The 22,943-nt window shown below is 43.3% G+C and overlaps 1 protein-coding gene and 1 pseudogene across 1 annotated transcript in view; one reads left to right on the forward strand and one right to left on the reverse strand.

The window, feature by feature from the left end:
- LOC124545526 overlaps positions 1-22,943 on the reverse strand; it is a 632,143-nt gene that overhangs the window by 591,130 nt on the left and 18,070 nt on the right. The window lies entirely within an intron of this gene.
- Positions 18,436-18,553, forward strand: LOC124546217 (annotated as a pseudogene).

Raw genomic sequence — 22,943 nt, forward strand, 5'->3', positions numbered from 1 at the left:
CGTTGGCGCAGGGGCAGAGCGTTTCACAGTCTGATGAACTCTGACACCTTCTTCAGCATTCTGATGACAGGGCGCGAAACCGTCGGCTTCCCTGAGAAGAGCTCCTTGACACCTGTACTGCGGGACTGAGACAAGTTGGCAGCAGCTCCATTATGCTGTGAGTAACATTCGAGAGCATCTATAGGGCCAGTGGATCTTTTGCAAGGCTCTATGACGCCCAAGGAGTATCGTACACTGGTTGCAGACCACGTACACTCCTCCAGGTCGATGATGTTTCTTGACGGAACTGGCATTTTTCAGCAAAAAAAAATGGTTCAAATGGCTCTGAGCACTATGGGACTGAACTTCTGACGTCATCAGTCCCCTAGAACTAAGAACTACTTAAACCTAACCAACCTAAGGACATCACACACATCCATGCCCGAGGCAGGATTCGAACCTGCGACCGTAGTGGTCGTGCGGTGTCAGACCTGAAGCGCCTAGAACCGCTCGGCCACCATTTTTCAGCAAGATAATGCGCCATGTCACATGGCCAGGTGTGTAGTGGAGTGGTTCGAGGAACACAATGGCGAGTTCCAACTGATGTGCTGGCCCCCCCACCTCGCCAGATCTGAACCAGGTCGAACACATCTGGGATGAGATTAAATGTGGCGCGGAGTTCATGCCCCCCTTCCCCGGAATTCACATGAATTAGGTGACCTGTGCGTGCAGATGTGTTACCACGGAGGCCTCATTGCTTTTATGCTACGACGCGTCGCCGCTGTTACCCGTGTCTAACGTATTAGGTATATATAACGTTCTGGCGGATCATTGTCTGTCACTAGAACTCGTTTCGCTGGCTGTGACCTTTGGGGAACCGGAAACTCTTCTCTGCGAATCAGAGCTGGCCACAGCGAGCCATATTTAACGGATGTAAGGTGTGCGGGCCGCTTATGGGTGAAGGCTCTCTCCCTGTCTCTACTTTGCTCGGTCCTTTTCGGAAGTACCAGGAACAGAGCGGCATTTCGTTGCGTATTGCCGAGTGACATTTTTCTGCCGGCACAACTCTCTCCCATTCCTCAGTATCGTGGTGTGGGCACTATTTACGTTGACGTTGACAGGTCCACTGACGTTTGCACAAAAAGCGGCAGTCTAGGGATCTATCGTCGCTAGCCTGTATGGGGATGACAGAAGAGAGGGATGGGAATTCTCAATATACAAAATGTCTTTGTCGTCAGACGTATTTTGTCTGTTACTTCAACTGATATTTACAACTTTTCTTTTTTCTGTTTTTTTTTTTTTTTCGTTGTGTAACTGGAATCAGCCCAAACAAATAGAGCTCATCAAGTATTTGATGCGGTCCCCAGCATCGACGTAAAGCGTCGGTTTGCTTCCCATTGTAAACAAAATGATTTTTAAAGCGGAATTTTATGTGCCCATATCATAGAGCGTTTCCATATCAGTGCAGTGCCATAATCGTTTTATCGATCTGTATTAACAGGACAGAAAAGCTCGAAGAATAAGCAGTAATTACAGTTTCATCTCAGTTGCACTTTTTTAATTAGATTGCATGTTTCGATCACTCTGGATCATCTTCAGATCTCAGATACTAAAACTAAACATGTAACATTAATATTTTACAGTAAGTAGAAAAGAACTGTACATAAATGTAAATGCATCAGCGACTACTTAGCGCAATTCTACAGTTAGGTACAATTCTTGTATTTTCTGCTTATTGTAAAATGTTATACTGCGTGTATACTCTTACTTTGTTTTTGATCTGAAGATATACAGAGTGATCGAAATATGTAATCCAATTAAAAATCTGCAACTGGAATGGAGCAGTAAGAGAGATTATCTTAAGTATCTAAACAGTTGCTGAATCTCTCAAGACGATTATGTCGACTGTACTGGATAACCAGGACTCCAGTAGTGACACCGCTGCCCTGGTCCGCGCTGACATGCAGCGCTGCTGAGCCGCTGCTGGACTGCTATTTATTCTTCATGTTTTACTGTTCCCGTTAATACACACCTATAAGACGAATGTCACGCTAGACATTTTGGAGCGCTCTTCCGACTGGACACGGAAAATTCAGATTTTAAAATAATTTTGCTTGTAATGGGAAACATACGGACGCCTTCTGCTGTCATTGGACGTCGAATGAAAGACGGATCTAGCAGTAACTGTTTCGGGTGACTACAGCTACGCAATGCAAAAGGGAAATTGCGAATATCTGCCGTAATACCAGGGAAAATGCGCCTGATGAATCTTAGGAGAGAGACCTGTTGTATCATGCAGTTGCGTAAGTGACGAATACCGCAGATTTGCTATGTAACGACATTGTAATACTGTGCAGAAAGAACTTCAAGATTTAGTTGACAATGAAAGTTCCAAAAATTACTACGATCGACAGACAGGATTCATTGTTCTGTACATCAAACAGCACTTGTGCTAAATTTGCAGGTATGGAGCAAGTGGAGAAATTGGTGGCTCAAATAGTAAAATTTCTGAGCTGCTCACATTATTTGACTGTCATCTGAAATAATTTTCAAAGTAACTGAACGATGAGTATCGAGACTTTATATAGTACTGCAAAATACATTACTAAAGTCAAGAGATATGGGTGGAACCTTTTTTCGATATAAAATTGGCTGTTGTTGAATTTATGACTGAAAAAGAACTGTAGGAACCAAATTAGACTGTTCTCCATTCAATAGGTCCCCTAATTCTCCCTTACCTTCATTGAAGATGGTAATGTCGTCAGTGAATCTTACTATTGACACCTCGCGAACAAAACACGACTTTGTGCAATATCAGATCAACTTTGTGATTTTATTCAAGAGTTCCTGTCAAATAGAATACTGCACGCCATCCTTAGCAGAGAAACATTTTAAGACTTAAAAGTAGCCTCTTATCCTACAGGACTGTTACTGTTCGTAAAGTACCTAGTGTGCCAGAAATATATTGACAAATTTCGAGGGTTTATTGGCGATTTTTTGCGATATATATAAAGGTTAGGGATCCACATCTGGACTACGTTATCTAACAGCGCTACGGAGTGTCCAAATTATAGAGGCCATCCTTTCGATGGGAATCGTGAGCAAGTAGGACAAACCGCAGTCGACTTGGACACATTCATGACTAAACCGTCCTTATACCGGGCGTGACTCTCACCGTTAAGCAGGCGAGACACTGATTAATTTCGTCGTTAGTACACGCTTAGAAACGCGCTGGTACATCACACTGAACGTAACGTGGTTGTAATCGTGGTTTGTGGGTCTGGGATTATTACTGCTCACAATATTCCACCTACACGTACTGCTTTAGTTTCCGAATTTCGGCACTATATACAGTTGTGGGTGTGGCCATCATTTTATAAGTTTTCATTAGAAGCTACCTCTTTATTTATTTATTTATTTACAGCGTTGTCACAGACAGCTAATGAAATATTTTAAATGACCTTATAGCAGTTTGTGTGATATTGTTTTGATTTATTTAAAATTTGGTGTTTGTTCGAGTGCAACACAATGTAGACAGATTTTTGATACTATAATTTTCTTGGATTTCGTTTTCGATGCGCTTTCTGAGAAGAAGCACTCTCTCTCGCATAAAACCCAAAATATTATTTCTAGCCATAACAGTTATATGGAGAACGTCATTACCATAGGTATTATTATTCATATTTCTTGTTAATTACAGGTCTACGTTACGACTCTTTGTTTGCCAGTTTTCCGCAATTTCTGCTCAAATGGTTCAAATGGCTCTGAGCACTATCGGACTTAACTTATGAGGTCATCAGTCCCCTAGAACTTAAAACTACTTAAACCGAACTAACCTAAGGACATCACACACACCCATGCCCGAGACAGGATTCAATCCTGCGACCGTAGCGGTCGTGCGGTTCCAGACTGAAGCGCCTAGAACCGCTTGGCCACCCCGGGCGGCAATTTCTGCTCAGAGCTTCATCTCATCGTTCTGTCATTTGTGTTAAGTTCCCCAATAAACTGTTAAGTTCCCCAATAAACAAGTTCTTATTATTTCACATACATGACTCCATTTAACTTTCCTTCAATGGTATACGATTTATCTCTCAGTATTTAACATTCCTACCGTGAATATAGCGATCATCTGTGACACCTTCAGGCTTAGTCTGAGGACCACGTTGTCGCATTCCCCTGAACTGAGTTTTGAAAAAAAAATCAAGGAGGAAGAACGTTAGTTTGGGCAGACAGGGGTTCGAATCCCGTTCTCGCCGACGCTAATCCTGCGCTCCAGCTACTGTGCCGCCTGGCCTCGTTGCCGTTTGATGCCAAGTGGGCTGTGATATCTGTAGGGAGCATGTACCTCAGAGCGCCACGTAATCGACCCGTCCATCCCACCGGACAAGCCAATTACGCTGGCCGCTGCTTTGATGCAGCACCCCCTTAAACGTTTACGAAGCCGAGTGCGGTTTCCATCAGAGAACGGACACCCAGCTCAGCTTTAATAGCAGCCACACAGGACACTAGCAGTAACCGCAGTGGATGTGAATACGCCCGTCTTACCCGTACGTCGAGTTGTCCCGCGTCAGTCCTGGCGTGTTGCATTCACCGACCAACCGCGTTCCCCTGTCCAGTGCGAAGCTGGCTATCGTACTATAGCACATGGTGGCCGCGAGTGTGAGGTCTTACTCGTTCTCGCACGTCAGTGTAATACAGTGTGAGCTGACCCTCATGAAAAGATAAATTGTAACTGATTTCAGTACACACAGTCGTGATCACGTTTAACACTGCAGTATTGTCCACGCTACACAAATTGACCTGTTCCACGCCAAAGGTTCCTACGCCCATCAAGGAATGCAAGCTCTGTACATGATCTCTTAAAACATCGAAACCAGTCGCCTGAGAATAAAATTTAGCAACTTAAATGCTATCACCACTGTGTGTATTGAAATAAGTTGCAGTATTATAAACCTCACTGTTTTACCCTAGAACAGTGCTCCAAAGATGACACGGTGTGTGTCGAATGGTTGATGGTAGCGAAATTCGTCTTTGTTCTGGCATTTAGGTATGACTTTTACACAGGGAAACGCACGCGTATTCCGTCATGCAGCAGACTCTACCTCCAAACTGTTCTCCGCAAACCACTTTACGGCATGTGGCGGAGGGTTTGCTGTTCCAGTCCTTGTCTGTCCTCGAAAGGCCCACTTACTTTACCGTCATGGTCTTTTTGCGAGATTTATGGGGAAGGGCTGGTCTTGAAAGTAGCCCACAACATTATACAAAACGTCACTGGAGTTCGATAAGCATCTCAGACATGCTTTTGCGTTTACTAAATGAACCTGTGATGATACGAGTTGCACTTCTTGGATCTTTTCTGCTTCCTGTATTACTACCATGTTGTACGATTCCCAGACCAAGAAGCAATATTCGAGAATCTTTCAAACGAGTGGTTCGTAAGCTACGTCCCTTCTTGGTGGGCCACACTTCCACAGGTTTCTTCAAATGCATCCCAGTTCAGGTATTGCCTTTTCTGTCGATTATTTGCATGTGGTCTTTCTACTTTAAATCACTTCACGCACATATACTCAGATATTTAATGAATGCGAACCCTTCCAGTTATTACTCCGGGATCGTCATTCAAATAACAACAGACCTTTCCGCCTGTTTGTGAGCAATACTTTATATTTGTTTATGTTGAGTGCTAACCTGTAACCTCTGCACAAAATGTCGATCACTGGAGATCTTCCTCCACTTCGCTACAACTTTATGGCCCTGTGATCTCTTTATAAAAACGCAGTACCTACTACGAACAACTTCTTGGACTTTCAGTTATCATCCACTATATGCCTACGGAGAAGTTAACGTCTGTATGAATTTAGATTACATCAAAACAGACTCAATACGCAGAGAGCTTATCTTTATTGCAACAAAAAGTGGCAATGACGGCATCAGTACACTTGATATTGCTAGACCATAGCTTGGCAAAGTTACGCTTCGCATTGCAACCAGAGAGAAGTACTTGTGACTAAATGAAACTCATTCACATGAAGTAATGAGTGCTATCGACAGGGACTTTTAACTTCATTCCATATTTTTAGTTTTTAGAGGTTTTTCGACATCGTTACTCACAGGCAGACACTAATCGAATTGCGGAACTATCAAGTATCGTCTCAGCTTTGCCATTGGGTACGTGATTTCCTTTCAGACAGGTCGCATTTCGTAGTATTGACAGGAAGTCATGTAGTGAAACGTCAGTTATACATGGCATTCCCCAAGGCATTCATTGCTATTCATATTATATATAAATGATTTACGTGACAATCTCAGCAGCTGTGTTAGATTGTTGGCAGATGATGCCTTCGTTTACTGTGTTTTAAAACCATCAGAATACTTAAACGAATTGTAAAATGATTACCACAAGCTATCGGTATGATGTGAAAAATGGCAGTTGATTTGAACAATAAAAAGTGTTTCTACAAATGAAATGACGCAATTCCAGAGACTTTACTAGTCTCTTATAGGTATGATTTTATGCATACAGACTGAAATGGAAGGTGAAAATATGTACCAAGGCGAGGAATCGAACTTGGGTCTCGTGCTTACTAGGCTTACCAGGGTAATGTATCCAGTAGTGAGAACTGCTGTGACAAGGTGGCTTAGTGGCTAGCGCACGTGTCTAGTAAACGGGAGAACTGGGTTCGATTCCTGGCCTTAGTAGTAATTTTCATTCTCCACTTCATTCCATATACATAAAATAAAAAGTGTGCTACAAACAATACCTTAAATTTCGGTTACGCGATAAATCACACAAATTTAAATGTTGTCGATTAAACTAAATACCTCGGGATTACTATTAAGGACAAACTGAATTGAAATCATCGCATATTGTTGCGGAAGAAAACTTAAGACTGCTTTTTAGTGACAGAAAACTTAGAGAATGTAACAAATGTACTAAAGAGACCATGTGTGCTACGCATGTCCATCCTGTTATAGACCACTGCTGCGCGGTTTGGGATCGTTTCCACATAGGACTGACAGAGGTCGTCTGACTACTTCAGAGAGGAGTGCCACGTTTTGCATATGAGGGAATAGGGGAAAGAGTGTCATGTATATGATTAAGAGGGTGGCAGTCATTTAATCAGAGGAGATTTTCTTTGCGGTGAGATCTGTTCACAAGGTTAGACACAGTAACTTTCTCCTCCGAACGCCAAATTATTTTGCTGACTCCCGCCTATATAGTGAGAAATAACCATCGTAATAAAATACGACAGACCAAAGCTAGCACTGAAAGATTTACGTGTTCATTTTCCCTCGTGCTATTTGACTGAACCAGCGTGACACTGGTTATATGTACCCTCTGAGAACTGGATGCAGATGACTGAGCGGCATGATGGTGACTACAGGTCTGGTTGATTACGAGCGGTATCGCGCTTGCAACCAGCAATGAACGCACTGATCACTGTCCCATCATTCGTTCAGCTATTGATATATAGCATAGCAGTAATCTTTCCGATGGCTTTCATTTGCAACAAACGTTAATAATTCCCTGACTTTGCCTGCGACAGACTCGACGGTAGCACTGTGAATGACGACTGGGGCCATTATCAGCATGGACAGCTCTATTCGTTCATCGACAACTTCTTGTTTTGTGTGTGGGAGGGCGGAGCGATGGGCTGTGGGATGCGGAAGGGGGAGGAAGAGAGAGAGAGTAGAGAGAGAGAGAGAGAGAGAGAGAGAAAAGACACCCTGTTAAGCGCGATCCAATTCTAGAACTCACTTCTGCGAGCATGGAACAAGCAAACAAGCGCGATTTTGATTTTATGTGCGCCGCCTTTGTTTCTTCGCATTGTTATTTGCTTCCGCACAGCGCTGCGGAGAACCACGAGTCGAAATTGCGAAGGCGTACTTCTGAAACTCGATTGTTCAAAGCCGTGGACGGAAATGGGGAGTGCGTACAAGCCTCGCTTCGTCCTACACAGGAAAGGGGATTTCTGCTGCAGTTAGAGAGAGATGGTGAGGGGCAGGGAGAGGTAGGGGTAGATGGAAAAAGAGAGAGAGAGAGAGAGAGAGAGAGAGGGAGGGAGAGAGGGAGGGATATAAAAGGGGGAGGGGGAGAAAGGGACAGATGTTGAGAACTGGGAGCGAGCGGAAGTAAGCTGCGTTAATTAGTATTTGACTGCGGTGTTTCTCCTGCCGTGAGCATGTCTGTTTATCTCCCTAGCGACGTTTCACTCCCTCCCTCCCTCACACACACACACACACACACACACACACAGAGAGAGAGAGAGAGAGAGAGAGAGAGAGAGAAAATACACAGAAAGAAGGAGAAATTTTGTTCGTGTCGATTGGCAGGTCTCAGTCAGCATCATTAGAGCCGGACGCTAATGAGTGAGAGGGGCAATTCAAGGGTGGCTGTCCCGAAGAAGCGAATGATTATTGAAATATGATTGTTGCGTAGTTGGTCCTGTGCAAACTCAATACAAACGGAAGCGACTGATTCAGCCACCAGGCTGCTTCTATGTACTTGAAAGTTATATGCAGAAGGCAGTACGGTGTAGAAAAGTACTCCTGCAGCGAACACCCAGAAACACGTGACTAATAGACCTTATACAATGTGTGACGGGTATAAGGGCACATGCTTCTATTGGTAACCGAGGCTGGTGTAATGAACATTGTGTCTGTATTTACTTAAATTGCAGACTAACAATTATAGCTATTAGTAGCAGTGCGTTTTTACGTTGTTAATGCATCCAAGCATATCTAGATATCAAAAAAAGTTTTCCATCACTTCGGTTCTGAGTGTTCCGGAAGCTATACAGAAAATTGGAATAGAGTTCAACATAAACATTATTTCTGATCTTTTTATTGCTCATGAAAAACACACATTGCATGTTGTACCACCATACAGCGAGACCTTCAGAGGTGGTGGATCAGATTGCTGTACACATCAGTACCTCTAATACCCAGTAGCACGTCCGCTTGCATTGTTACATGCCTGTATTCGTCGTGGCAAAGTATTCACAAGTTCATCAAGGCACTGTTGGTCCAGATCGTCCCACTCCTCAACGGCGATTCGGCGTAGATGCCTCAGAACGGTTGATGGGTCACGTCGTCCATAAACAGCCCTTTTCTATTTATCCCATGAATGTTCGAGCGGTTCATGTCTGGAGATCATGCTGGCCACTCTAGTCGAGCGATATCATTATCCTGAAGCAAGTCATTCAAAAGATGTGCACGATGGGGGCGCGAATTGTCGCCCATGAAGACGAATGTCTCTCTAATATGCTGCCGATATGGTTGCACTATCGGTCGGAGTATGGCATTCACGTATCGTACAGCCGTTACGGAGCGCCTTCCATGACCACCAGCGGCGTACGTTGGCCCCACAGAATGCCACCCCAAAACATCAGGGAATCTCCACCTTTCTGCACTCGCTGGACAGCTTGTCTAAGGCGTTCAGCCTGACCGGGTTGCCTTCAAACATGTATCCGACGATTGTCTGGTTGAAAGCATATGCGACACTCATCGGTGAAAACGTGATGTCAATCCTGAGCGGTCCATTGGGTATGTTGTTGGGCTCATCCGTATCGCGCTTCATGGTGTCGTGGTTGCAAAGATGGACCACACCATGGACGTCGGGAGTGAAATTGCGCATCATGAAGCCTATTGCACACAGTGTGAATTGTAACACGACGTCCTGTGGCTGCATGAGAAGCATTATTCAACATGGTGGCGTTGCTGTCAGGGTTCCTCTAAGCCATAATCCGTAGAATGCGGTCATCCACTGCAGTAGTAGCCCTTGGGCAGCCTGAGCGAGGCATGTCATCGACAGTTCCTGTCTCTCTGTATCTCCTCTGTATCCGAACAACATCGCTTTGGTTCACTTCGAGACACCTGGACACTTCCTTTGTTGAGAGTCCTTCCTGGTACAAAGTAACAATGCGGACATGATCGAACCGCGGAATTGACCGTCTAGGCACGGTTGAACTGCAGACGATACGAGCCGTGTACCTCCTTCCTGATGGAGTGACTGGAAGTGATCTGCTGTCGGACCCCCTCCGTTTAATAGGTGCTGCTCATGCATGGTTATTTACATATTTGGGAAGGTTTAGTGACGCCTCTGAACAGTCAAAGGGACTGTGTCTGTGGTACAATATCCACAGTCCACGTCTCTCTTCAGGAGTTCTGGGAACCAGGCTGATGCAAAACATTTTTGATGTGTGTATGACAAGAGTAAGCCATTAATGCTATTTTTCCCCTAAGCAACCGGCCAGGTGTTGAAGTTTGGACACGTGGATACAAAGCGGTTAGTCTATACTGGTAGCCATAGTACACTCAGTGACGGAGTTATGACTGTCCAGAAAACATCATGTAGTTAACTGAGTGACTTGTTTCCAGGAACACTGTTTACTGCAGAGAGAAAACAGCCAACACCGTGCTGTGTGTATATGCAAAGGTACCACACATCTGCATCCATACACATTACATGCTGTGTGTCATGGTGGTGGTGGTGGTGATGGTGGTAAGTTCCTATCGGACCAAACTACTGAGGTCATCGGTCCCTAGGCTTACACACTATTTAATCTAACTTAAACTAACTTACGCTAAGGACAACACAAACACACCCATGCCCGAGGCAGGACTCGAACCTCCGACGGGGTGAGCCGCGCGAACCGTTGCAACGCACTTTATACCGCGCGGCGCTGTGTGTCATGAGAACCGTTAATGGACTGTAAAGGAAATTATTAAATCCACCGTTCTGCAGCCACTCCACATACTACACACTGCTGCCCATTAAAAATGCAGCAATGGGGAGGATGGCAAATAAAGGTATTTTACTTATGGTGAGTACGCCCTGACTGCAGCATGCTTAAATTTGTTGGTGGTTTCTTACTGCTCCAGCCCTGCGCCAGCGTTTATCGATCGTGGTGGCCAGTGGATAGTGGACACTGGCGTGTACGTCTCTCATCGATACATTAGCAAGCGTTTTCAGTGGATGAGAGATCCACAGACTTTCTGGCCAGGGCAACAGTCGAAAAAATCTGTACTGAGGTAGGCAGGGACAGAATGGGCAATATACGGTCTTGCGTTATCTTCTCGAAAAATAATATTGTGGAAGCTTAAAGACAGGACACAGCAGTCGGTACTTAACACGTGAAAAATGGAACAACTCCTGTACAAATTTCCAGCTATGCGAACCAGAGATTATCGTGGTGTGTAGCCATGGGTACCCCCCACCATCATACCACGTGTTGGAACAGTTCTAAGATGATGAATGCCATGTGGCAGTGCCCAGTCTCTGTGTAGAAAAAAATGTTCAGATGTGTGAACTCCTAAGGGACCAAACTGCTGAGCTCATCGGTCCCTAGACTTACACACTACTTAAGCTAACTTATGCGAAGAACAAAACACACACGGATGCCTGAGGGAGGGCTCCAACCTCCGGCGGGAGGGGATCTGTGGTGACTTCACACACGAATATATCAACTCGATGCTGCACAAAGTGTCAGGGCCCGTATGAAGAGAGGACACCGTGTCTCTCATGTGTACAGTGTTGTCATTATGAGTACCGCTGCCATCAGATGAGTCTCTACTGCCGCATCGAGGAACCCGCAACAATGGCTGGGGTGCGTGGATCGTCATCACACTGTCCTTGTGGGTGACTGTTGTGGTGCGAACTGGCCTGACCCAATGTATGTGCCACTTTTCCACGATCCTGTACAGCCGAGAAAATAATGCGTCTGCTCTCTCAGGCACTAGTACCGTGGGGCCACTGATACCCAGAATGGCGTGCATTATGGCCATTCTGAACTCATTGATTCACTATTCACATGACAGTCATGGAGCTAAAATACACTCCTGGAAATGGAAAAAAGAACACATTGACACCGGTGTGTCAGACCCACCATACTTGCTCCGGACACTGCGAGAGGGCTGTACAAGCAATGATCACACGCGCGGCACAGCGGACACACCAGGAACCGCGGTGTTGGCCGTCGAATGGCGCTAGCTGCGCAGCATTTGTGCACCGCCGCCGTCAGTGTCAGCCAGTTTGCCGTGGCATACGGAGCTCCATCGCAGTCTTTAACACTGGTAGCATGCCGCGACAGCGTGGACGTGAACCGTATGTGCAGTTGACGGACTTTGAGCGAGGGCGTATAGTGGGCATGCGGGAGGCCGGGTGGACGTACCGCCGAATTGCTCAACACGTGGGGCGTGAGGTCTCCACAGTACATCGATGTTGTCGCCAGTGGTCGGCGGAAGGTGCACGTGCCCGTCGACCTGGGACCGGACCGCAGCGACGCACGGATGCACGCCAAGACCGTAGGATCCTACGCAGTGCCGTAGGGGACCGCACCGCCACTTCCCAGCAAATTAGGGACACTGTTGCTCCTGGGGTATCGGCGAGGACCATTCGCAACCGTCTCCATGAAGCTGGGCTACGGTTTCGCACACCGTTAGGCCGTCTTCCACTCACGCCCCAACATCGTGCAGCCCGCCTCCAGTGGTGTCGCGACAGGCGTGAATGGAGGGACGAATGGAGACGTGTCGTCTTCAGCGATGAGAGTCGCTTCTGCCTTGGTGCCAATGATGGTCGTATGCGTGTTTGGCGCCGTGCAGGTGAGCGCCACAATCAGGACTGCATACGACCGAGGCACACAGGGCCAACACCCGGCATCATGGTGTGGGGAGCGATCTCCTACACTGGCCGTACACCACTGGTGATCGTCGAGGGGACACTGAATAGTGCACGGTACATCCAAACCGTCATCGAACCCATCGTTCTACCGTTCCTAGACCGGCAAGGGAACTTGCTGTTCCAACAGGACAATGCACGTCCGCATGTATCCCGTGCCACCCAACGTGCTCTAGAAGGTGTAAGTCAACTACCCTGGCCAGCAAGATCTCCGGATCTGTCCCCCATTGAGCATGTTTGGGACTGGATGAAGCGTCGTCTCACGCGGTCTGCACGTCCAGCACGAACGCTGGTCCAACTGAGGCGCCAGGTGGAAATGGCATGGCAAGCCGTTCCACAGGACTACATCCAGCATCTCTACGATCGTCTCCATGGGAGAATAGCAGCCTGCATTGCTGCGAAAGGTGGATATACACTGTACTAGTGCCGACATTGTGCATGCTCTGTTGCCTGTGTCTATGTGCCTGTGGTTCTGTCAATGTGATCATGTGATGTATCTGACCCCAGGAATGTGTCAATAAAGTTTCCCCTTCCTGGGACAATGAATTCACGGTGTTCTTATTTCAATTTCCAGGAGTGTAGTACGAGCAGCCATATCCTGGAACACCAGCCGATAACTGTGATTCCAAAACGTTCTTTGTAAATCACTCGAGCACTTATATTATAGGCTAAAAGGGTGAATATTTACGAGGAGTCATCGCTGCGTTCTGAACTTGAAATTCTTCCTGAAACTAAATAAAGAAATAAATAAATAATTATTTTAAAAAGTTCACTGATGGAAACAAAATCGCAGCCCCAAAAATGATTGCTGTTCAGTAATGAAATTTGTCTTCCTAAAATGTTTAAGCTCTAAATATCAAATCACATGTTAATGCAAATACGATATAAGCCATTGCAAATATGAAAACCGGTGTAACCGCGAGTATGTTCGATGCGAGCGTGCAGACGTGCATGCATTGTGTTGTACAGGTATCGGATGTTAGTTTGTGCGATTGAGTTTCATGCCTGTTGTACTCGATCGGTTAATACATTGGCGGTTAATGCTGTTTGCGGATGACGCTGGAGTTGTCCGGTGGTGTCCTGTATGTACTCGATCGGAGACAGGTGTGGTGATGGAGCAGGCCAAGGCAACATGTCGACACCCTGTAGAGCATGTTGCGTTACAACAGCGGTGTGTGGACGAGGTGTTGGAAAACATTCATGGAATGCTGTGCACGAATGGCAGCACAACAGATCGAATCATCAGACTGACGTACTACTCGGGACAACGTCGTTGTCAGGAGAAAGAAAACTGGTGTTCTACAGATCGGAGCGTGGAACGTCAGATCCCTTAATTGCGCAGGTCGATCAGAAAATTTAAAAAGTGAAATGGATAGGTTAAAGTTACAAATGGTAGGAATTAGTGAAGTTCGGTGGCGGGAGGAACGATATTTCCGGTCAGGTGAATACAGGGCTATAAATACAGGAAGAGGTTTAATAATGAATAAAAAATAGGAGCTTAGATACGTCACAACCAACAGGATAGTGATCGCATTACTGTAGCCAAGATAGACACGAAGCCCACGCTTAACACAGTAGTACAAATGTATATGCCAACTAGCTCCGCATATGATGAAGAAATTGAGGAAATGTATGATGCGATAAAAGAAATTATTCACATAGCTAAGGTAGACGAAAGTTTAATAGTCATGGGGGACTGTAATTCGATAGTAGGAAGAAAAGGAGAAGTAGTAGGTGAATATGGACTGGGGGGTAAGGAATCAAAGATGAAGCCGCCTGGCAGAATTTTGCACAGAGCTTAACTTAATCATGGATAATGCCTAGTTTAAGAATCATGAAAGAAAGTTGTATACGTGGAACAGACCTTGAGAGACCAGACGGTTTCTGATTGATTACACTGTGGAACAATAAAAATGTAAATCGAATGAAAATAGCTAATTCCTGCCAATTCTAATGTGCTGATCACGAATATCACAAATACAATTCAAAATTAGCTCTAGTTTTAATTTTACACTGTTTTATTACGGTGAGATAATTATATACGGATTTTTATGTTAAGTTTAAAATCAAATATTATAATGGTCAGTCAAAGTCATAATAACTACTGACAATCGATTATATTATTGTCCCTGGTCTTACTTGTGTGTAATATTTTGGATATAAACATTTTGATACCAATTTTAGTGATCTTTTTGTCTCTCTCCTCTTCATCTTCATTGACTTTATTAATGCATGTAATAATTTTTGCACATTTGTTTCTAGATGAACTACTAGTAGTCCAAGGTGACTGATACTGAAGTGAACAAAAATGCCACGAGTTTGTGTTGACAGTGCAGACACATTTTGCTGTGTGTTTGGAGAAGTGACATTTGATTCATAAAAAACAGCAAATAATTCCGTTGATTAAAAAAGCTTACAGTTGTTATTTTGGGTTCAAAATAGGTGATCAGGATAAACCCTGGGCTCCACATGTGATATACAACGCTTATGCCAGCAACCTCAGGAATTGGATGCATGGTTAAGGACGCTCAATGCCGTTTGCAGTGCCCATGATCTGGCGTGAGCCAACAAACCATGTCAGTGACCGCTGCTCCTGTATGGTTCCTCCTATCAAGAAGGGAATATCTAAGAAGAAGAAGAAGTGGACAGTGGTCTGTCCTATCATTCAATCTGCCACACGTCCAGTTCTACATGGGGAAGGATTGCCAGTACCTGAACCACCGACATAGTACGAGATTACTTCTGATGGCGACTTTGAATGTCCTGAACTAGGTACATCACAAGATCCAGGGTTTCTTCCAAATTTATCACCAACTGATGATCTACAAAAACTGTCTGAGAAAGAGTTAAATGATCTCATTAGAGATCTGGAGCTCTCTAAAGCTAATGCTGAGATTTTAGCATCAAGTTTGCAGCAGTGGAATTTTCTGGAAAGCAATGTAAATATTTCATTCCACTGCAGAAGAAAGCAACAATTTACTCCTTTGTATAACATGCAACACAGTCTTGTGGCATATGTGGACATAAATGGTCGAATGAAGCCTTTTATAATTAAATACAACCCTGATGGGTTGAGACCCTTTATTGATTCGTCAAAGTTGAGCTTAAAAGCAGTGCTTTTACATGTTGGTAATGAACTTCCTACTATTCCAGTTGGGCATAGTGTGCATGTGAAAGAGTCATACCAAAACATAAAAATTTTACTAGAAGCCATCAAGTATAATGACTCTCAATGGCAGATTTGCAGTGACTTGAAAATGGCTGCACTGGTATTAGGAATGCAGTTGGAGTACACTACATATTGTTGATTTCTCTGTGAATTGGATAGCCGAGCTTGTGCATCTCATTACAGTAAACATGAAGGGCCCTCCAGAAAATTTCTTCAACCACGTATAAAAAACATTAAGAGTGAGCCTCTGGTAGACCCTAATAAGTTTCTTCTCCCTCCCTTGCACATCAAGTTGAGTCTCATGAAAAACTTTGTTAAGGGAATGAACAAACATGGCAACACATTTAAGTACTTAAGGTAAAAATTCTTGTACTTAAGCGACGCCAAAGTAAAGGAGGGCATATCTGTAGGCCCACATATTCGAGAGCTTTTTGAAGAGCTTTGACGGAATCATACAAGATGATGAGAAGAATGCATGGGAATGTTTTAAGACAGTCTGTTTACAGTTCTTAGGGAACAAACGAGCAAAACATTACAAGGAGATTTTAGATAACATGTTGTCATCTTATCAATAATTTGGTTGCAACATGTCATTGAAAATGTATTTCTTACACAGTCATCTAGACTTCTTCCTCAAAGATTGTGGTGCAGTAAGTGATGAACACGGAGAGCGATTTCATCAAGATATTGCCACATTTGAGAAGAGGTATGCCGGAAAGTGGAGCCCTACTATTTTAGACCAAGCCATGAAAAAACTCTATCATCTTGTGAGCAAGATGTATGAGACAGGCGAAATAACCTCAGACTTCAAGAAGAATATAATATCTCCAATCGGAAACAAAGCAAGTGTTGACAGGTGTGAAAATTACCGAACTATCAGTTTAATAAGTCAAGGCTGCAAAATACTAACACGAATTCTTTATAGATGAATGGAAAAAAAAACTGGTAGAAGTTTGGATTCCGTAGAAATGTTAGAACTCGTGAGGAAATACTGACCCTGTGACTTATCTTAGAAGATAGATTAAGGAAAGCCAAACCTTTTCATAGAGTTTGTAGACTTAAAGAAAGCTTTTGATGATGTTGGCTGTAATACTCTCTTTCTAATACTGAAGGTGGCAGTGGTAAAACATAGGGAGCAATAGGCTATTTATAATTTGTACAGAAACCAGGAGCACGAAATGGAATCAGTGATTGTGAAGGGAGTGAGACAGTGTGGTAGTCTATCCACGATGTTATTCAATCGGTATATTGAGCAACCAGAGAAGGAAACAAAAGAAAATTTAGAGTAGGAATTAAAATCCATGTAGAAGGAATAAAAACTTTGAGGTTTTCCGATGACATTGTAATTCTCTCAGAGAAGCAAAGGACCTGAAAAAGCAGTCGAACGGAATGGGCAGTGGCTTGAAAGGAGGATATAAGATGAATATTAACAAAACTAAGAGGAGGATAATGGAATGTAGTGTAATTAAATTAGGTGAAGCTCAGGGAATTAGATAAGGAAATGAGACAATGTAGTAGATGACTTTTGCTATTTGGGGAGCAAAATAACTGGTCATGGTCGAAGTAGTGAAGAAGAGAAATTTTTTAACATCCATTATAGATTTGTGTCAGGAAGTCTTTTCTGAAAGTATTTGTATGGAGTGTAGCCACGTATGGAAGTGAAACATGGACGATAAATAATTTAGACAAGAAGAGAATAGAAGCTTTTGAAATGTCGTGCAACAGAATAATGCTGAAGATTAGATGGGTCAATCACGCAATTAATGAGGAAGTTCTAAACAGAATTGGGGAGAAGAGGAATTTGTGGCACAACCCGACTATAAGAAGGGATCGGTTGGTGGGGCACTTTCTGAGGTATCAAGGGATCAAAGATTTAGTACTTAATGGAAGCGTAGGGAGTAAAAACCGTAGAGGGAGGCTAAGATACGAATACACTAAGCAGATTCAGAATGATGTAGGTTGCAGTAGTTACTCGAACAAGCTTGCACAGGACAGAGTAGCATGGAGAACTACATCAAACTAGTCTCTGTATTGAAGACCACGACAACATCCGAATTTTTATTTATTTAAGTAGTAATCTTGAAAGGATGCATATTTTATGGTATAGACAATGATCGGTAGGTGTTGTTGACCGATATACAACAACAAGAATGAAATGTTTTACGTGGCAGTGGTACTTTTTAATGGCAGTTGTTAACTGTTGAATGTGATGTATCGTGTTTTGTTGGTTGTAGAAAACGGTGCACAAATAAAACGAAATACAGCAAATGAATGTTCTGTATCTGAAGAGCAATGATGTTACTTCTACTCGTAAACATCGAGTCGTGGAGGAATGTTATCCTTCACTACAGTCTGTGTGAAACGATACTTCGGTATGCTGCTGTTTTAAACGGTCTCGAATGTTGTTCGTTTCAGTTATATATTTTTATGGCCAAGCGGCAGTTGTTTGTGTTTGGACATTTGGCTGGTTTCCTGTATCTGACGACTGACAAATCTTGTTTTCCATTATGTTACTTATCATTTCGATGCCAGGGGACGATCTGCACGTTGATAATCTCGTCGTTTTGTTGGTTTATATTAGAATATTTTAGCAGTAGTGTATTTAGGTGCCAACGGCCTTGCCGCAGTGGTAACACCGGTTCCCGTCAGATCACCGAAGTTAAGCGTTGTCGGGCTAGGCTAGCACTAGCATGGGTGACCATCCGGTCAGCCCAGCGCTGTTGGCAAGCTGGGTGCACTCAGCCCTTGTGAGGCAAATTCAGGAACCACCTGACTGAGAAGAAGCGGCTCTGGTCTCGTAAACTGACGTACGACAGGAAGAGCAGTATGCCCCTCCATATCCGCATCCGGTGACGCCTCTGTGCTCAGGACGACACGGCGGCCGGTCGATACCGTTGGGCCTTCGATGACCTGTTCGGACGGAGTTTAGTTTTAGTCTATTTAGGTGTTGCAATCACTTATCTCGGTACTCTATCACAGTTTCGAGCAGATTAAAATGTAGTATCAAATGATTTCCTTTTGTCAACGCGGCCCGTTGGCATTTTACCTGTGTGTTCTACCATAACTACGGTTTTGTAGTTTCGATACAGTACACAGGTAACGTAGTAGTTGGAGGGACTACAGGTAACATTGCCAGTATTAGCAGGGAAAGAAACATAAATGAAAGTGTGAGAGAGAAACTGGGATTCGACGACTTCTCTTTCTTTTTGGTTGTTTGTTTTGCAAATAATTAGAACGTCACATCGTTTAGTGTTAGTCCAGTGTGTATTTTATATACTTACAAATATATACATTATGCAAGTAATAGGAGTTAGCTGATCACGTAACTTCTGCGCTTTTATGTAACCAAAGCAGTTACTTTTGATTCAAATACGGTTTACATACACCAACATAACAAATCTATGCAATTATTGTTCTTATTTTTGTACTCAACTGACCGATCTTCAACATGATCAAAGGCAAGAGTTTCCTTTTATTATTTGTAAATTCGAAAGTAATAGAAACGTGTTATATATAATCTCGACGAAGTATTTCAGTGATATTTGATATCTTTTCTTGGGCTGTGTGATAAATATCTATTCTTTTCTATTTTTCGATGCTATCCCTCTGGTCAACATTACAGATTAATAATTTTCGAATGAAACATGAATCAAGCTCGACAATTTCAATTTTGTTATGATAGTGTTTATTTTTAGGTGACAGACGGGAGGATAACTACGTACCCGTAACAAAAATGTACCGCCCGTACATATAACCTCACTCCCTTTCTAGGAGGTTCGCCTCCTCCGGTTTCTAGAGGAATGTAGGAAGGCACTTATCGCATACGAAACAAAGGGATTGAAATAATGCAACGTCCAATAGGTATGCAACCCACCTAACGTTCAGGTAACGCGGTTACCGTCTTATCTGACCAAGGTAACTTGCGATAGTCTACAGGAGTTTTACGAATTTATACCTACGTAATTGTGTCAGTTTCATATTGATCGCTACGCTGTAACTAGTGCTGCAAGATAGCCGTGGCCTGCCTCCATAACGTCATGTGTCGGAGGCTGTAGGGATGTGATCTTCCAATAATGCTGTGAGAGCAGGGTCAAGAAAGCTGTCCCAATGAAACGTACTTCACTATTGGTCGCTTCTCATACAGTAGGTTGACATCTGCGCCCATATGCTGACTGTGGCTGGTGGCAGCGAGTGAGCCCGCTGAGGTACCAGAATGCTGGTACAGCATAACTACTGCTGCCAGTGATGGGATCCTTCTGACACAAGACAAGTAGTCAGTTCCACAGAACAGCGACCTTAGGGCTGGACAGGCGTTCCCTGACTGCAGCGCAATGTGACTGGCTCCGGCGAGCAGACGCCCCGACACGAACCCGGAACTCTCCAAGGCTGACTAGTGTGTCAGGTGATGGCTTACGACGGGTAGCGTCGCCTCACAGATCCAGTTGGACGTCCGAAACCGTCAGTGCTTGCTGATGGCTCGTACGCCAGCAGCTTCCTCTGGCAGCTGGCGTTCCTCGATGTAGGCCAGCTACCTGTCTGCACGTCTACTTGGTGACTAGCGCTGAGACTGCAACGGACGAGTGCACAGCGTCGGTGGATGTCCTGGTGCCAGCGCAGCTGCAAGTACTTGTATTTTTTGCGACTGGAGTGTGTTGACTGGAGCTTGCTCCCCATCACACAGCTGGATGTGAAACGTTGCTTTATGCTACAGCATGCAGCAGTATTGTCCACCGCTACGGTAGACTGCTGCATTGCACAACAGTAAACCAGCATTACTTCATTACACAATTGCAAAATTATAGAGGTGGATAGCCCGCACATCCCACGCCTGAATGCTGTGCCCTATCTGAGACCGATGCTGCAACACCTAATACAGTTCATAGAAACCTAATTTCTGCTGCTTCTTCCCTTCTTTTATCACTTCATCTTAGTGTCCGTTTTTCATTGGCATATAGTATTGGAAGTTTTGGATATTCCATTAATTTTCGTCTCTTGGCCCTATCATTAACCTTCCCGTAATACAAAAACTAACTAGGGATGATATAATATTCCTTTGTTTGTGTCCTCAACGTTTGTCCATTAACTTCCCAGTGACAATTATTACGTCATCCTTCAGGTTCTATCCAGGCCTACATTGTGTTTTCTATACTACGTTTTTTGCAACTTCCATTTCATAATGGGTATATATACTTCACACATGTTATATCTCTCTTCCCGTCTTCGCATCTGACAATGATTTTAGCCTCTCTCAATTCATCATTAATTTTTTCATAGCTCTAGATGTTACTTAATCGCCTATGCCACTATATAAAGACAAGTTGTCATTTAATGTTTTACTAAAGATCTCGACCAGGTTCTTCACTAATTTACTTGAAATTTTTGGACAGTACTCTGATATATGTCTGGATGGACATAGGCTACACATTTAATCTATATGGCATATTAATATTTATGTACTGTATGCAAAGGAAAAATTTCCAGAGAAAGTCTTGGAAAGTTCTTGACCAGATTAAAACTGTGTGCCGGGCCGAGAGTCGAACTCGAGACCACTGCCTTTCGCGGGCAAGTGCTCTACCAACTGAGCTACCCAAGCACGACTCACGCTCCCTCCTTACAGCTTTAATTCCGCCAGTACCTCGTCTCCTACCTTCCAAACATCGCAGCTCTCCTGCATACCTTGCAGAACTAGCACTCCTCGATGAAAGGATAAACTTACAAACAGACATACGTTACTTTATTTTAATATACACAAAAGAAAAATACTGTTAGCAAGATTCTCCGAAAGTTTTTAACCGATTTACTTCTAATTTTTTCACACTCTAAGAAACGTTCAGATGGACAAATACTACATATCTTTTAAACATGTACATAAACATAATCTGTAACTTAAAGAGGACTGTTGTTATCAAAAATCTCTAAACATTCTGGATGATTTTTTCCTGTTTTTACACTATGCTGCAAGAAAATTTGGATGAACATATAAAACATTCTTTTTAAATATATATAGCATATGAAGATATATGTAATATATGAAAGGGAAATGATCTAGCGAAAATGTCTAAAAGTTTTTGATCAATGCATTTCAAATTTTTACAGAATCCTCTATCCAGAATTCGGACATGCGTAGGCTGTATTTACAGAAAGAGGAAATTTAATTTAGCAAAAATCTTGAAAGTTCTTGACCAACTTACATCATAGGTGTTTTTTTCAGGCAATTTTCAGCAGTCGACACAAGATTCAAGTACGAAAAACACTTAAAACATTTCACTTGTCATGAATATTGGGAAAAAAGCATTGAATAGTTTAATCCACATGAAAATCTCAATAGAAATACTTATTCACAGCATTTATAAATGCAGCAATTGTGCTATTCATATTCAAATAAATGTATTCCTATGAATATGAATTGGAGGATATGTGTTTGTCTTAAGATTTTCGAATCTCCAAGCTACTACTGTATTTTTGTATTCTGTAGACCATCTGGTATTTTTAGACGTTTCGTCTTCTTAAATCTTTCTAATCTTGTTCTATATTACCGCATAGATACCTTATAATTCTCCGCAATAATCTTTTAAAACTGTATCTCGTATTATACCGTTATAACAGTCGTATCTAAATTTACCGTTTCCATTCTTTGATGCATTCTTTTGTTTCAGATAAAACTTGTTTAGTTAATTTTTTGTATGACCAAATAGTGGTTTGTGTCTGGTTCCATCCCCTAAAACTTGCATGAGGACCCAGTTTTTGATCTGAAACGCGGCAGTCAGTAACTGCTTGTATAACGTCGTTGTAACTAACGAGGTAAATGGCTAACTCCCATTCCGAAGAGAATCCTTGACCGCACACATTTCGCAGACAAGTTGATATTCCACATACATGTGACGTCATTGATTCCATCGATTAGGAAAGAACCTTTCATTGATATGCTAGTTTTAGCAATTTTAAAAACGTTTCTGAATGGATGCATAACAAACGAAACGTATTTTGCACGAGAATAAAGGAATTTTTTTATACACTACCCGAGAAAAAGGTGAAGAACTCAAAAGAAACGGACGGATGTTACTGTAACTTCATGTAAGGAGACACCTCCGGTGGGTATGTAAATGATGATAGTTG

This window comes from Schistocerca americana, chromosome 8 (assembly GCF_021461395.2).
Source record: "Schistocerca americana isolate TAMUIC-IGC-003095 chromosome 8, iqSchAmer2.1, whole genome shotgun sequence".
Taxonomy (NCBI): Eukaryota; Metazoa; Arthropoda; class Insecta; order Orthoptera; family Acrididae; genus Schistocerca; species Schistocerca americana.